Source organism: Pipra filicauda, unplaced genomic scaffold, assembly GCF_003945595.2.
Source record: "Pipra filicauda isolate LSUMZ 115617 unplaced genomic scaffold, ASM394559v2 scaffold315_size853536_pilon, whole genome shotgun sequence".
In the NCBI taxonomy this organism is placed as follows: Eukaryota; Metazoa; Chordata; class Aves; order Passeriformes; family Pipridae; genus Pipra; species Pipra filicauda.
Genome location: NW_024104438.1, coordinates 290,192 through 305,957, shown reverse-complemented (window position 1 = coordinate 305,957; position 15,766 = coordinate 290,192).

Genomic DNA, 15,766 nt, shown 5'->3' with positions numbered 1-15,766 from the left:
TCTAGCAAAAAAACCTAATTTACTTGGGGGGACAGATCAGCTGCATTGCATCACACATGACAGAAGGGTTCCCAAAATCAGATTTAATTTCTTACTGTGGCATGATCACCCCTGTGCATTCCTGCGGGGACTGGTGGGTTCACATAACCCTGAAAACTGCATCCAAAGGCTACTAAATTCCCTGGAAAGATTTCTCCTAGTTTTGACTGGCTCAGAATTTTTAGCAAATAAGTAAAAAATTTTAAAAATTAAAATTAATAAAAATCAGTGAGAGAGCCCCCACCACAGCTCTTTGCAGTCCCAAAGCTAAAAGTGCTAACCTTCCTCATTGCCCTTCCCTGCCATGGTTCCTGCAGTTGTTCCATCTCCCTGTAATAAACCAAATAAACCCAATTTTGCTGCTACAAATATCAGCCTGCAGGCTTTATGCTAACTGAGCCTTGCACTGGCTTTGCAAGACACTGGTGCTGAGTGAGGTTTGTTCACAGACTGGTGCTGGACATGATGGAGCAGTAGAGATGAGTTAATAACAGAACCCTCAAAAATAGGGGCACTGGTTCAAAACAGAGCCCTGTACCTGTGAACACTTCACTGAGGACGCTGGAGAAGTACAGCCTTGAGAACTGGGAAACATATGTTTCAAACCTAGCAAAGAAATCAAGAAGTGGTGAAGCAGAAGGAAAACAGTTTAGCAGCAACTGGTGTGCTTGGGGAATAAGATGCTCTCTGAGTCTGTGCAGCACTTGGGGGCTGCCTAGAGGCTCTGATATCTTATATAAGAGCAAGACCTTGAGCTTGGAGGAGGCTGAGAGGCTCATCAAAGGGGATGAAGGTCCTTGTGGGGTCACTGGAGTAGCAAACACACTGCCTGCCCCAGGGACACTGATGTTTCAAGGAGCTTTTGGTGTATGGGAGGATGATGGAGGACTTGGTGTGGTGGGACATGTGCCTGGATGGTGATGAAACCATTACTTAGATCAGTGTTATTTGTGCCTGCCTTGAAATCCAGGCACATATAGGGAATGGTGTGTGTTCAGCAGCCATGCTGCTTGTATCAGTTTCCTGTTTGCCTGTTATATAATAAATGGTTTTTGTTCCAAATGGAGCTGTGCAGCCAGCTGGAGAAATGCCAGCTCTGATGCTCTGGCTTTTCATACAATTCTTTCTGATTCCAATATTGTGTTTGCATGAAAAACATCAAATCCAAGCATTTCTGCAATCCTTGGAAGTCATCCAACTCCAGTCCTCCCTGAAGGTCACACTGGTGAGACATGAAGGAGAAGACCATACAGAGTTCCTCTGTTGACTAAGAAAGGGGTGAGGGGCTTAGGAGAAAAGGGTTGTGGTGTGGATATGTGGGATGGAGAACAATTTGGAGATCCCCAGGCAGAAAGGAATGAATGCAGGTTGTGGGAACCAGATAATTCTGGTTGGGAATGGGGTGTAGAATGTCAGGTGAGTGTCAGGATGGGCTGTTCTGTGGTTTGGGGAGCAAATTGCTATAGGTCAAAAGAAGTTTGGGAATAGTCTTTGAACTGGAATCAGGCCTTTTCCTTTCACTGGCACATTCCCAGCTTTTAAAGAGGACAGGAAAACAAAGGAACTGTAGCAAAGACAATACTTGGTCTTTTAGAAAATGATAATCCTCTTTTTCTGTTCATTTTGGACCTAATTTGATCATACCCCTTTCCAGGGCAGAGTCAGCAGTCCCTATAGTCAGCGTCATCCTAACCATGCTTGCACATGATGCCGGGTAAAATCCACCTGAATTTTAATGTAGTTTTGTGGCCAAAACAGTTTTTCATCCTGAATGAACACTTCATTAAAGGGGACTCTCTCTTCCCCCCCTATTTCACCTCTGGGAAGGAGAGGAAAAGTTCCTGAGTGTGAGTCCCAGATTCCCAGGCCTGCAGCTGCTGGGGAAGCACTGACTGGGTGGATTTGGGATGCTCTTGAAGATGGGACTTTCATGACAGGAGAGAAATCTCAGGGGCTGGAGATTAAACTTTCCCTCTGAGTCACCTCAGCTCTGCAATGCAGGTGCTTGCCTGTCACTGTATTCCTCACTGTTTTGACCACTATTCTGGGGACGACCAATGTCTGAGTCACCCCTCATGAAGCTGCTCATGGATTCACATTTTCCCCGGTTACTGCACATCCTTTAATAAATGTTTTCCTATTCAAGAACTGTTTGGGTTTTTTTTTTCCTCATTGGGGGTGGCAGAAACCCACTCCTCTGTCCCTTAGTCACTCAAAACTTTGACCAATATGAATAATCAGTAGTCTTGTCTGTGGAGGGGGGGGTAGCATTGAAAACTGTTGAGTCTTTTTGTTTTTACTTTATGGTTTCCACATTTAAACAGACTGTGGAGAAGGGGTTTAAAAGAAACCCTGAAGGCACTTCTATGATGCTAAATGAGATGGTCAGGGAAATCAGCTGAAGCACTGGAACACGGTGGTCCACATAACTGAATTAATGGCTTAGTCCAGGACTCCGCGGGACAAACCTTCTGTAAAGGATAAGTGACAGTACATGTGGATGAGAGCCACTTCTGACTGCTCAGCTTTGTGGCCAGGGTTTGGTCTTGACCACTTTTGACTTAGCACTGTGTGTATATACATTTGTGTGCATGTGTGTGTATGCATGTCTGTGTCTCAGCCTAATTACAGGCACAACACTGCGTTTGCAGGAAGAACAGCATGTGCACCCCACGCTCCAGATGTCCCACGTGTCCAAGTTACAGCTCCTCTTAATCAATTCCTTGTGCATCACACCACACCTCCCTCACACAGTCTCCGTCTGCCATTTATCCATCACAAATCATTCATTGATACAACTCTTTTACCCGCTTGTTCACCACCCAGGCAAGCTCCAGGAAGAATTCAGCTTTGGGAGTTCAAGTTTTAATGCCACAGTTGGAATTGTCTGGCTGCACACCTTCCTCTACACAGTACTGTGAGCTAACCTTTGCTTGTCTTGTGATACTTTACAGACATTTATTGAGAGATGTTAAGAAATTATAAATATTCTTCTCTTGAGCCTACATTAGGTGCCGTCATCATGTAGTTTTTCTGGCAGCAAAGACTCTGCAGAGAGCTGAGAATGGGTGGTTACACGCCTGACACAGCATGGGAAGGAGCATATTCAGCTGCCAGATCACAAATGGTGAGTGGTGATATCCATTAACACAGAAACATCCCGGTGGTGCCTGCATGCCCCTCACCTCCAGGTCAGCACTAATTGCATTGCCAGGCTTGGCCACACAGCACAACACGCTGTGACAACTAACAGCACTTTTCTTGTGAAGAAAGCTCATAGATCCAACCAGCTGAATATAAATCTCCATTGGCAACTCATGAAATCTGCATTTTTCGCTCCCATCCTGTGTCCGGGAATACAGCACTGATGCTCTGTGAAAGCCTATTATGGGTCAGTGGGAACTCTGCAGTTATAAAACAGAGCAGGCTCTTTCTTCAGTCAATTTATTGTGCCAAGTGCAAAACGAAGCTTCGGCTTTTCACGTTGTGAACCAAATATTAAACCCCCAGGGTCTGGGTTTGTTTCATGAGGCTGCCATGTGGCACTGGGTAACAAGAGTATTGGTTTGGTCTAACACTGAGCTGGGAACTTCTGTGCAGCTCAGATAACTTTATTCTCAGGCTTTTTCTGACCTTCAGACTAATTCTTATTGCAGAAGCACTGGCTCCCAGGTGTGGACCACTGATGGCTATGAACACAGGTGTGTTTCACTGCTGGGGGGGTTTGCCTTCTCAGAATTGCACTGTAGCAGTGACAAATGGGCACAGCAGCAGCAGTTGGAGTCACCACTTGGAGACTCACAGGGCACAGTGTGAGAACCAGTATGGCCATAGTTCTCACTGGGGACTTTGGCTTATACCAGGAGTCTCAAAAACACCTTTGAGACAGGTGAGAGCACTGTAAGTAGGCTTAAAACCTTCTTTCATCCCTATTCAGACTCATGCCTTGTTTCCTTTGAGCCCTGGGTGGGCTCAGAAAACTGTGGGTCAGTCCTGGTGTGCAGATACCCATTGTTTTTGTGAACAGATCTCTGAGTGACTACAGGAGCCCTGCAGATTCCAGCAGATTCCTCCCCCATGTTTGTTCATGCCCAGCTGACATCCCAACTGACCACACTCGGCAGGCACTGTCAGATGCATTTGCTAAAGGATTCCTGCAGGTAAAAAGGAAAACAAACCCCTGATTTTGCTTTATCAACGCTGAAAAAGTGTTTTCTAAAGGGGGGGTCACTTCCCAAAGTTAGTTAGAGGCCAATGTCTATGCCATAAAGGGATTCAAGCACACAAGTCCCAGTTATGGCTTTACTAGGCAGTACTGGAAGTCCACGTGTTCCCTATGTTTTTGGTAGGAAAGGTCTTTAGGCAGTTGACCATTTGACAAAAAAAGAGGATCCTAATAGTTCTTCAGGGATGATCCAAGTCCATCTTTAATTCACATTTGGGTTATCATTTGGGACTGATGACCTTTCAAACAGGACCTGGCCTTGAACACTTGCTGAGAAGGCAGAGGCTGGGAACCAGGCTGGGGTGGGAGAAGCTGCCCAAGCCCTTCTGCTCTGCTGCAGTTCCTCTCCACACTGAGTTCCCACCAGTCTTCAGGACTGGCAGAGACCAGAGGGCCAGAAGCTTTCAAACCACTGGAAAATCCCTCAGTATGGCAGGAAGGTGCTCTTCGGGGAAGGTGGACAGAAATGCTCAGAGCATCCACCTTACAGTACCATTATCCTCTTTGGACCCTCATCTACCTGGGTTTGGTGCCTTCAACCCCACCACAATGCAAAGGGAGAACTGGGAATGTTGGAAACATGATCCAGAAACAGTGGAATGGGAAAGCTGCTGAGCATGTGAGGCAGTGTTGAGCCCAGCTCTTCCATGGGAAATCAGGTAACTCCCCCCATTTTCATGGGCAAAAAGAAATTTCTCTTCTTCATGACCTTTTCCTTGTAGCTCAGCCCTGGGATCTGGTGGTGAGGGCCATGGTTGAGAGGAGGTGACACTTAGACAGCTTTGGAAGAGCATCTGAAAAGATAACTCTTTTCATTTGCTCACTAAAACTAGTTTCTACCTGCTATCAGATTAAAAAAACATAAACAAAACAGACATTTGTTTCTCAGTTCAATAAAATAAAAATAAAATTCTTTGTGTTTTGCTAACTTGAAAAAGGTAACAGTGGTCCCCTATTTCAAGGAACAAAGAATGATGAATAACAAGAATCTAAATCTTTAAAGAGCAAACAGGCTTTTTTTTCCTTAAACACAGAGCTAGAAGTGTAAATTTAAAATCCAAGCACTAAGTGGAAGCAGGCTATTTTTCATGTGTCAAAGTTTGAAATGAAAAATATTGATTGGCTCCCGCCTCATTTTTTTTAATTCCACATTTATTTTTGATAGGGATGAGGGCAAATTACAGAAAAAAGGATGCCACTTCAGAAGAAACAGCACGTGTGACATCATAACTGGTAACCCATAAATTATAACAGGGAGAATTGCTGCTTGTTTAATCTCAGACTCGAAGCCAATCAATACATTTTCTAGCTTGCACTGATGGAAGTTCACAGAGCCTCCTGGGTACCTTGGAAGCACGTTTTGGGTGAGCATTGACTCTGCTGCTAAATCTCCACCTCTGAGGACCCACTTCTGCCTCTGCAGTAACATATTTTCATTATTTTATGCTACACCACAAGCCAGTGAAGAGGTGCTGCTAGGTAACTCCAGCTAAGGAGTTTAGAAGATCTTCAGAGAAAGACATTTTTCTTCTTCGAAAAGATATGAATGCTGAATTTTCCCTTTATTGCTTTCCTATAGTTTTGGTCTTACAGAAAAGCAATTTCACCTGAGAATCACCTGAGACTAATGTATCTTCATAAAATATTCCTGTCTTCACTTTGGAGATGGTTGTTTTTCGCTGTACATGATTTGTTTTTCAGCCAAACTAAAAATATTTTTGCATTTTTGATGGGATTTTTCATTTTCTAACAAAACACATCAGCAGCCCTACATGCAATCAGGTTTGTGAAGATTCCAAATAAGTTTCCCCAATACCAAGCATGAAAAACTGGATTTCAGACTCATCTTGCTAACAGCAATGTTTCCTGTATCCTGCTGTCCCTCTCTTATGGGATTTTGGGTGGTTTTGGTAAACACAAAGCAATAAGTACATCAAAGTTGTTTTTTTTTAATATCAACACCATCAGCCACCTCTTCTGGACACCAAGTATTTAAGTACCCTCTCAAGACATTGCACAAAGGAGACTCTATAACAGTTTATGTTATTGTATCTTTCTTTTTTGCCTCTCTTCAGGCATTTTTTGCCAGTCTCACTTCAGCTTTTGAGACCAGTTCCTTTAAAACATGTATTATCATTCAAGTGGCGGAGGATGCTGGTGCAGATCAATTACTGCACACGCTCCTGCTTTAACAGAATTGCACATATTGGCCTTGCAACCCACAGAAGCACGGAGCCCACAAATGAGATGCTGCTTATTTTTGAAATGGCAGCATTTCTATCACAGGAACCTGGGGAATATGGTCAATACATAAATCAGCACATAGGGAAAAAGAAATCTGAGTTGCAAGGTTCTGCTCCGAGACCTTCAATTTCGTGAGTCATGAGGTTCACAAGCAAAGGTTAAAAATGTTCTTGGGCTGCCAAACTCCAATGACTGCTGGGTCTCTGAAAAAAAAAAAAAAAAAAAGGAAGAAATTTAATATGCAAGATTCTTCTCCTAATGCATGTTTAATTAAAAACTTAATTGGTTTGAGCTAAGTATTTCTGAACTCTGGTAAAGTAAATGAATATTTAAAGCTCCCTTGGGGCCATGATGACAAGCACTAGCCAGAAAAAATAGGATTTTGTTTTACCAAAAAATGAAGGCTTTAGCACGACACGATGTAGCACCAGGACCTGTCAGGCAGCCAAAAGTCTGAAATGGGCAGTGGGGGGGGAAACCTAATATTGCAGGGGTTTTTTCTCTTGCCAGAAACTCAGTTTTGTTTTCTGTTTTCCAACAAATGTTTCTTAGGGGTTTTTTTGTTTGTTTGTTTTTTCGAAAATTTTTTTGGTTTTGTTTGGGTTTGGGGGTTTTTTTTGTTGTTTTTGGGTGTTTTTTTGTGTTTTTTTGGGGGGGGGCAGGAAATAGGGGGTCAGCAGGTGTCGAGGAGGTTTTTGTGTAATATTTTTTCTTCTATTTAATGGAGTAGCATTTCTCAGGCAGTCACCTCACTGGAAAGAGCTAAAATTGCTCTAATTAGAGCAGCCTTTTGGGACATTTCTGGATGTTCATTAAAAAAAGAGACAGCACACAGTACTCTTCATTAATACTCCATGCAACATGAACTATAGAAAAGAAAAAAGGAAAAGCCATTGTCAGAAAAAAATATCTTCAGATCCCTCTTAACCTTCTGCAATAATCTACATAAAATGTCTGACAGCCTAAGAGCTGATGACCCATCAAAGGAACCCATTCGCCAGGATGAAGCTTTTTGTTCCGACATGTTGTGGCTGCTCCATCCCTGGAAGTGTTCAAGGCCGGGTTGGATGGGACTTGGAGCAACCTGGTCCAGTGGAAGGTGTCCCTGCCCATGGCAGGGGGGTGGAACTCGATGACCTTTAAGGTCCCCTCCAAACCAGGCTTTTCTGTGATGCTATGATTCTATGAAATGCAGGATTCTGTGTTCTGTGACTTTGACTTGCAGCTAAATCTCTGCTGGGTTTTCCACACAAACCTGAGACATTTGGGGACCACTCGGCAGAGGCCAGACAACAAGGATGGTCACCTTTGGGAAGGGGCACAGAGAAGAGGACAGAGACCCTTCCCCACAGTCAGAGCCAAAAAGCTGGAGCTCTGCTTCTTGCAGTGTCTGATTTTAGCACATCAGAAGCTGAAGTCACCTATCACCTCATCTTCCTCTGTTGGCTCATCCCCACGCTGCAGGAAAGTACTTATCCCTCAGAATTAATGAAGCAGAGAATGTAAAATGCTTTAATTCAGTGTCTTACATGAGAAGGGCTCAGATCCTCCCTTGGATGCTTTGGGGACATGCCCATTTCTTAGAACATCAGATCTGAAGCTGGCAGCATCCTACCCCTGGTTATGTAGCTTGTGAAGTCTTTGCTGTCTGTGGTGATAGCTTCAGCTCAGGTCATTTTCCTCATTTTATTCCTGGTATAATGTGGGATTCATCCCTCAGAGCCAAAGGACTCTTCTTCAGCCATGGTTTTAATGGATAAGCACTAAATTTTTTACTATGAGTTTCTGTAAAATGCAGCCACTTTCCAGTCAGATTGCCCAAAGACTCCTAGAGATGCTCTGCCAGCTGTGCCAAGCAAACCAGTGGATGGTGGGATGGGAAGGTTTCCTCAGCCCTCTTACTGGGTTGCTTTGTACCTCCTGAATGAAGGGACCCAGGAAAGCTTCTCCTGCTCCTCAGACATTTTGCCACATACCTGAGCTCCTGAGGTGGCCACTGAGCTCAAAAGGACATTTATAGGAACATCTGAAAAAAATAAGAGGAAATAAACTCCCACTCTGGATGAATCCACATCCCACCAGTGACAGAGGTACTGCAGATCTCCTCTGATTTGAATCCATGTCTCTCTGCTACCACACATCCCTGCCCACACACACTCATGTCCCAGCTGAGCAGACAATGTGGACAGAATATCAGAGGACAACATGCATGTCTGGTATTGTCAACCCTTATTTCTCCACAAAGGAGCTGGGTTTCTATTGCTTTTGAGACAAGACCAAGCAATTTTCCCATTGTGACAGCTGGATACATATTCCCCAGAGCTTAGAGAAGTGCTTGGCATGAGGTGGTGAATGAAAAGTACCTCAGGTGTGTATGCTGTCTAGATAAAGGAAAGAAAAGTCCTGCTTAACTCACTCTCAAACAGAAAAGAGCTGAGAAAACCTTGAAATTGCAATAGAAGGGAGAAAAGTATTGCTTAACTCACTCTCAAATAGAAGAGAGCCAAGAAAATGTTTCTGAAATTGCTTTATTGAGATACGATGCAGAGAGCAAAGCTTTGCTTCAGGTGGTGTTCACAGTCAGACCCAAACAGGACAGTGCCTCCCACCAGTGTCCTGGTGAGCCTGAAGGTCACTCTGACCTTAATCTGCTTTTTATGGATGTACCTGATCTGGGAAATTCTAACTTTGTGGCTATGGATAGTGTCAGATCTAAAGGGGTGAATGGCAACTTCATCATTAAAGTCAGAAAAACATAGTTTTGCAAAGGAAATAAAATGTGTCAGAACATCTTATAATCTGTGTTCTTTTTTTATATGGTTCCTTTTCTATGTCCAGATTTTATTTCCTTACCTTGATTAAAACTGACTCAGTCAAGCTGCTAACATAAATAGGCTGAATACCAATGCTTTGAATCCAACCTATATTTATCTGGCATAAACTATATTTGTCCAGCAAAAGTCAGTGTCAAATAAACAAATGTAGCCTGGCTTGCGTGAAGACAGACATGAAAAATGGAATAACCAAAAAAAAAAGGTTTAGTATTCTAGATTAGGCAATGGGAAGCAGATAATTATTGGGAAAAGAGGTCTTTGGGGGTCCTTAGAAGTCAAGCCTGACACGGCTGTCAACAGAAATAAATGTTCAGACTTTGTTCATAAGTTACTGGCTAGATAAAGCAATTAGTTTCATAGTTCCACACCGAGAGAGCACCTGGTGCATTGCTTTATGTGAATGCTTGGGAGAGAATTACTGAGCTGAGGTATCAGGGGGAAAGGGGGAAAAAAACAAATATGAGAAAGCAATGAAATGATACAGAGATCTGCTGGGTGGACACGATTCTGGCAAGGCAATGTGCACTCACTCTCACCCCCTGCCCCCAATTTCTGTTGTCCTCATCAATGATGTTGTTTTTCATTCCCTTCCTCACTCTCTTTATATCTGTTCCTGGAAAGGACAAGGTTTTGATGAGAAGGATTTTTGTCCTGCCCCTGAAGGGCCATGCAATCCAGCTCAAAGTAGTTCATCATTTTATCAGACAAGATGTATTTTCCTCTATTCAGCCTCTTCTATATCATGACCTATCAAACGAATCTCCCTCTCTCCTGTTCCTTCTGAGAGCCAGCAGATGCAATTGTGAGGTGGCAGAGGGCACAGCTGGGCACAGCTGGGCACAGCTGGGCATCCCCAGCACAGATGCCAGGAGCTGCTGGCAGGAACACAGGCCTTTAACAACCTACTAACATGTGAAATGATTCTTGCTGCCCTCCGAACTGTTTCATTTTTTCATCTGCCTTCCTTGGCTTTGTATTTATATTCTACCCCTTCTCTTGCCATCCAGATTTAATGACCAATAATATTCACACATCATGCAAAATCAAAAATCCTTGGAGTATACTACATAATTTCCAACACATGCTTCTTTAATCTCCCTGAGGCTCACTTATCTTTGGAAGAAAGCACCATTTCCAGAGTTTAATTTCCCATCACAGTGAAGCAGCATGTTTCTCATCCTGCCAGTTCAAACACATCCTCATTTCTACAAACACTTCCATAGACATTCGGATCAGGTGTGTGTTTTCAGCACAATTATCCCACAATTCCTGGTGGAACAGCAATGCTTTGACTTTTCTGATCAGCTTTCCACCCATGGAGCTGTGAGGCATATTGCAGCATCAGTTAAGCTTAAAAAGACAAGTGATGTGTTCTTTTACATGCAAATGTTCTATGGATATGTCATCACCATGTTACTGAAGTTAGTAAAAGGTTTTTCTATACTGGCAAGGGAGTTATGTTATACAGCTCTAAAGTACTTTGTAACTGTAATTGTTGTTTTATTGACAGGTACTGGAAGGAGGGATCATGTTCTTAAAAAGAAAAAAAAGCACCTTCCACTAGATCAGGCTGCACAAAGTCCCATCCAGCCTGGCCTGAGCATTGCCAGGGATGAGGCATCCAGAATTTGCTGCAAAAAACTGTTAGTAGTTCAGGCCTTAAGGCTTGTAAATAATTTTTAGCTCCTCAAGTGAAAATCCATATTAAAATGTGAAATATTAACCTTACCAGGCAACATTTTGTCCTTCAGCTAACGAATCACATCAGTAAACAAGTCTCTCCTGGATTCAAGATGAAATGCCTTGGAGAAGAAAGACTATTAATGTGCTGTTACTGTGCTCTTCAGCATAAGGTAATCTACATTGTGTTTGTATTTATGTCCATTCCACTTGATCTGGGTAGGAAGAGATAAGATTTGAAAGGTTATATCCAATTAAAGATAAAAATAAGCCACAGATATATTTGCCCAATGACAAAAACATGATGCAGCTTTTTGCAGAGAAGAGCACATCTCAGTGCAGCGTAGGATGGTCTGAGATATTGACGGTCAGAGCCCAGCTCTTCTCTTGCTCACAATTTCCCTGTCCACCTGAGTATTTCTTCGTGATTTGTCATTTCCTACCGAGAATCTTTTCTGAAGATCAGGCACCACCACCCTGACGTCACCCAGCGAGATAAAGTCGGTGCTCCAGGCTCATCAGAAGGAGCCATCGGAGTGGAAACACACACATTTCACAGCTCAGCAGCCAGACCTGGCTCCAGTCACGCCAGGAAATGCTGTGCATGTGAATGAGACTCAGCACTATGCTCTGGGGATGGGACATTAAACAGTGAGAAAAACATTTTCCAATGGGATTGTAAAATTGAAATGAGACTGGCTCTTGCTGGAAACGACAGGTCCTGGCATCAGTGCCGTGGAATCTGAGGAAGAGCATTTAAGAAACTCTGTGTTTCAGAAGTACACTGCCCATCTCGCTATGGAAGGATGAGTTTCTTCAAAATTCTCCAGAAGTAACTTTGACTTTTTAAAAAAGTTACCTATTTATTAAAGCCTGTCTACAGCAGATTCATCATGTCTGATGTTGTGAGACTGAGACTTAGTCTTTTGATCCCATCTTCTACTCAGCCCAGTGCATTTTTCTTTGGCTCTGGTCTGCTCTGAAATGTTTAGAATTACAGAATCACAGAATGCTTTGGGTTGGAAGGGACCTTAAAGATCAGCCAGTTCCAGCCCCTCTGCCATAGGCAAGGACACCTTGCACTAGACCAGGTTACTCCAAGCCCCATCCAACCTGGCCTTGAACACTTCCAGGGATGGGGCATCCACAGCTTTCCCAGTCAATCTGTTCCAGGGCCTCACCACCCTCACAGTAAAGAATTTCTTCCTAATATCTAATCTAAACCTACACTGTGTCAGTTTGAAACTGTTCCTCCTTGTCCTGTCATTCCATGTCCTTGTAAATAGTCCCTCTTCATCTCTCCTGTAGCTGCTTTAGACCCTGGAAGTGGCTCTAATGTCTCCCTGGAGCCTTCTCTTCTCCAGGCTGAACAACCCCAGCTCACCCAGCCTGTCTCCAGAGCAGAAGTGCTCAGGCCTTCTGATCATCTTCATGGACTCCTCTGAACTTGTTCCAACCAGTCCATGTCCTGCTTGTATTGGAGGTCTCAGAGCTGGACACAGCACTGCTGGGTGGGCCTCGATACCTGTTGTAGTCCCAGGGCAGAGATGAAGCTGTGCTGTGATAACCAGAAGGACCCTGGTCTTCCACTGAGGTTTGTGAGGAAGTAAAACGCATTTACTGCGCGGCACTTTGCAGCCATGTGAGAGGGGGCATCCCAGTGAGGATGTCTGGGGTCTCACCATGGTGTACTGGAGACCCTCCTCTGCATCACCTGGTCCAGAGTAGAGCTTCCAGGCAACAGCCTTGCTCCTGCACGGGAGGTACCCATGAAGATGTAATCCAGAGAGGGATCCACTTTTTTCTTTAAAACAGGAAGCCCAAATGATGGTTTAACAGCCCTTTATTTTAGGTGCAAAGCTACATTTGAATTCCTAGACTAAAATTTGAATTCCTGGACAGCCTGATTAAGGCAGAGCAACCCCAGAGAAGCTCTCAGCTTGTGTCTGTGGTAAAAATGTAGCTCGCAGTCCCATCCACAGTGCTTCCTGAGGTTTATCCAGGGCCAGAAGTTCAAGCTGTGATAGCAAAGGTTCAGTAGGAGCAAGCTTTGGCTTTCGTTTCTGTGGCTGCTGCAGTAAGAGAGCGCATGAGAAGAAAGCAATTCCCAGGGAATGGTGGTGTTCAAGACATTGTTCTTCTTGGGCGTTGCAAAATGTGGGTGTCTCATCTTCCACTTGGCCAATGGTTTGTTTCTTCATCTCTTCTGGGATGCACAAACAGTATCACCCTGCGATGGGGAGCGTTGCTGAAGGCACTGGATTGTCCTTTAGTGGCTTATCTTCTGCAATGTTTCCAGCATGCAATAATCCCAGATGCCTGGTGAAATCTTCCTCCCATCTTTTCCCAATTACTCAGCCTAATCCTTTCCAGTCTGTAATCGAGCCAAGCAGCCTTGAGAGACACTAATGTGTTTTGTGATTGTAGTTTGCTTGCCAGCGTTTATGACATTTGGAAAGACAGTGGTGAGTCATGCGAGACAAATGTTTAGTGCCTTCTATTTTTTTATGTACGTATATAATTAGATTTTTCAGCACAAGAGAAAACAGCCTCTGTCCACCTTGTCAGAAGAACAATAAAAAAGGAAAAGAAAATTTTCTTTGGTAACTTTTTGCAGGCTGACAAGTGGTTTTGAGGATACGATTCTTAGATGGCTTTTTTTCTTTCAGAGCTACACAATAATTTCAGCGCTGTTGCTAGAAATACATAACAGAGCCAGGAAACATAATTGTTGGAAGCAAGTAAAACATGGCAGCTATTCAAATAAATACTCTGTCCTGATACAGTGTGTAGGACATACTGACTTTTTTCCTCCAGTGGTTTTGTGTGTGGGCATTTAGTGCTCTCCTCCCTCTCAGGACACATTTTTGTGTATCACTGTGCCCACTGGTGTCTTTTCTTCCAAGGTTAACAAAAGCCTTTGCATCTGCCCTTGGTGGTCTCTGGAACAGATCTCTAGTGTCTACTCAGTGGAATTGCTGACTAGATTTATCATTTTCTCCCTCCCTCACATCTGACGTGGTCTAATAGATAACACGCAGAACCAGGCTTTTTGTTTCAGACCATGACGTTGAGTCATTATGCTGTTTTTGGCAGGCAGTGAAGGCTTAAAAAATGTCCACTCACTTCTGATGACTCAGTTCAAGCATCTTCATACCTCTTGGGCTTGAATTTTCCAATGGTCTTTGAGAACTCAAAGAACACACAAGGCTTAGTTGCACAACCCCACTGCAAACCCAGCCAAGGCATCCCAATCTGGGTGCTGAGGAACGGAGGTGGCCATAATTAGGGAGCACTTTGGGGAACGTTGGTCTTACTCACCAGGTTTCGGTTGATTCCTCATTAACATAAGGGTAAAAATACCAAGGCTCCTTCCTGACAATGGGCTTCTGTTTGCACAACACAGGGATGCTCAGTGAAAGTGCCGCGGTGTAAACAAGGGCAGGGAGCGTGCCCACGTTGAAACCCTGACCATCTGATAACTGGGACATGCCCTACACATGCAAAAACATTTTGCTTAGAAGTACCATCAAATTTCTGGAGAAACTTCCCACACAAATAAAAGGCATCTGCCCAACAGCTACAAAGAGATAAACAAGCCACTTCAGAGATGTGAACAAGCAATTTCATGAGAACACGCAGCAGATGTGTGCACAGTCCAGTGCAAGCTATCCAAAGTTCCCAGGGAGTGTCCTGATGTCTAACAGCTGACATTACTGTAAAAATCATTATTGCTTTCAAGAAAACTCAGGGATAGTTTCCTGACAGCCTTATATACCTCCGTGTGAACTATAGGATACCTCAAGCACAGCTATGGCTGTTATATTATCAGCCAGTGCAAAAGGACTGTAATCTGGCAGCATCAGATCTATTATCCCTCTACAGAATGAACTGCCCAAGGTCTTCCCATGGAGTGACGAAGATTCAGCTGGAGCTGCTCACTGCTGCGTGGAGGGACACCAGAGTGTGACTGAAATGAAGCCACAACGAAAGACTCAAACATTCAAGGGCATTCAGGAGCTGCCACTGTTACAAGTCACAAGGCAGAGCTATGCCATTTCTGTTTCTGAACATGCTTTTACAGCTTATGAGCCTCAAACGCTTCACTAGCTCAAGGGTCCATCCATAATAGAGCAGAATTTGGACACAAACCTCCATATATCAACTAAGTCAGTTAAGTACCTACAGACCTGCAGCTGAGGGGTTATGAGCTGAGGTATGGGGTGAGCGACCACAGCTCTGTCTGGCAACCACACTTTGCTTGTTGGTACCAATGAGAAACTCGTGTAGAATGACAGAAAAAATGGATTTTGAAACTCATTTTCATCATGAAACAGCTACCAAGGGATACACTGTCCTCTCAAATGAGTCAGGCAGTCTGTACCTCATGAGTGCCCCTGCAAACCAGCCCTCTGCACCGCCCTGATCTCTGCCACAGCTGGTCAGTCCTGCTCTCTGTCAGAGACTACATCCACATCCTGAACTCCAGGAAAGACTGGTCTGAGTCTGCACTTGGGTGGGAGATGCCTGCCACATTTTACAGTTTGGGTTTTGAAGAGATAAATTATGATTGCTTTTCTTCCTCCCCAAGTGGGACTGATCCAATGATCCAAAATTGCCTGTAACTGTATATCCATCTTCCCGCCTTGAATTAATGGATGATGTGAAAATAAATTCTGATAAACTCTCTCCTGGGCTCCAGTAATTCCCATGGATTTCGCTAAGAATGTTTTGGGTCTTTCCA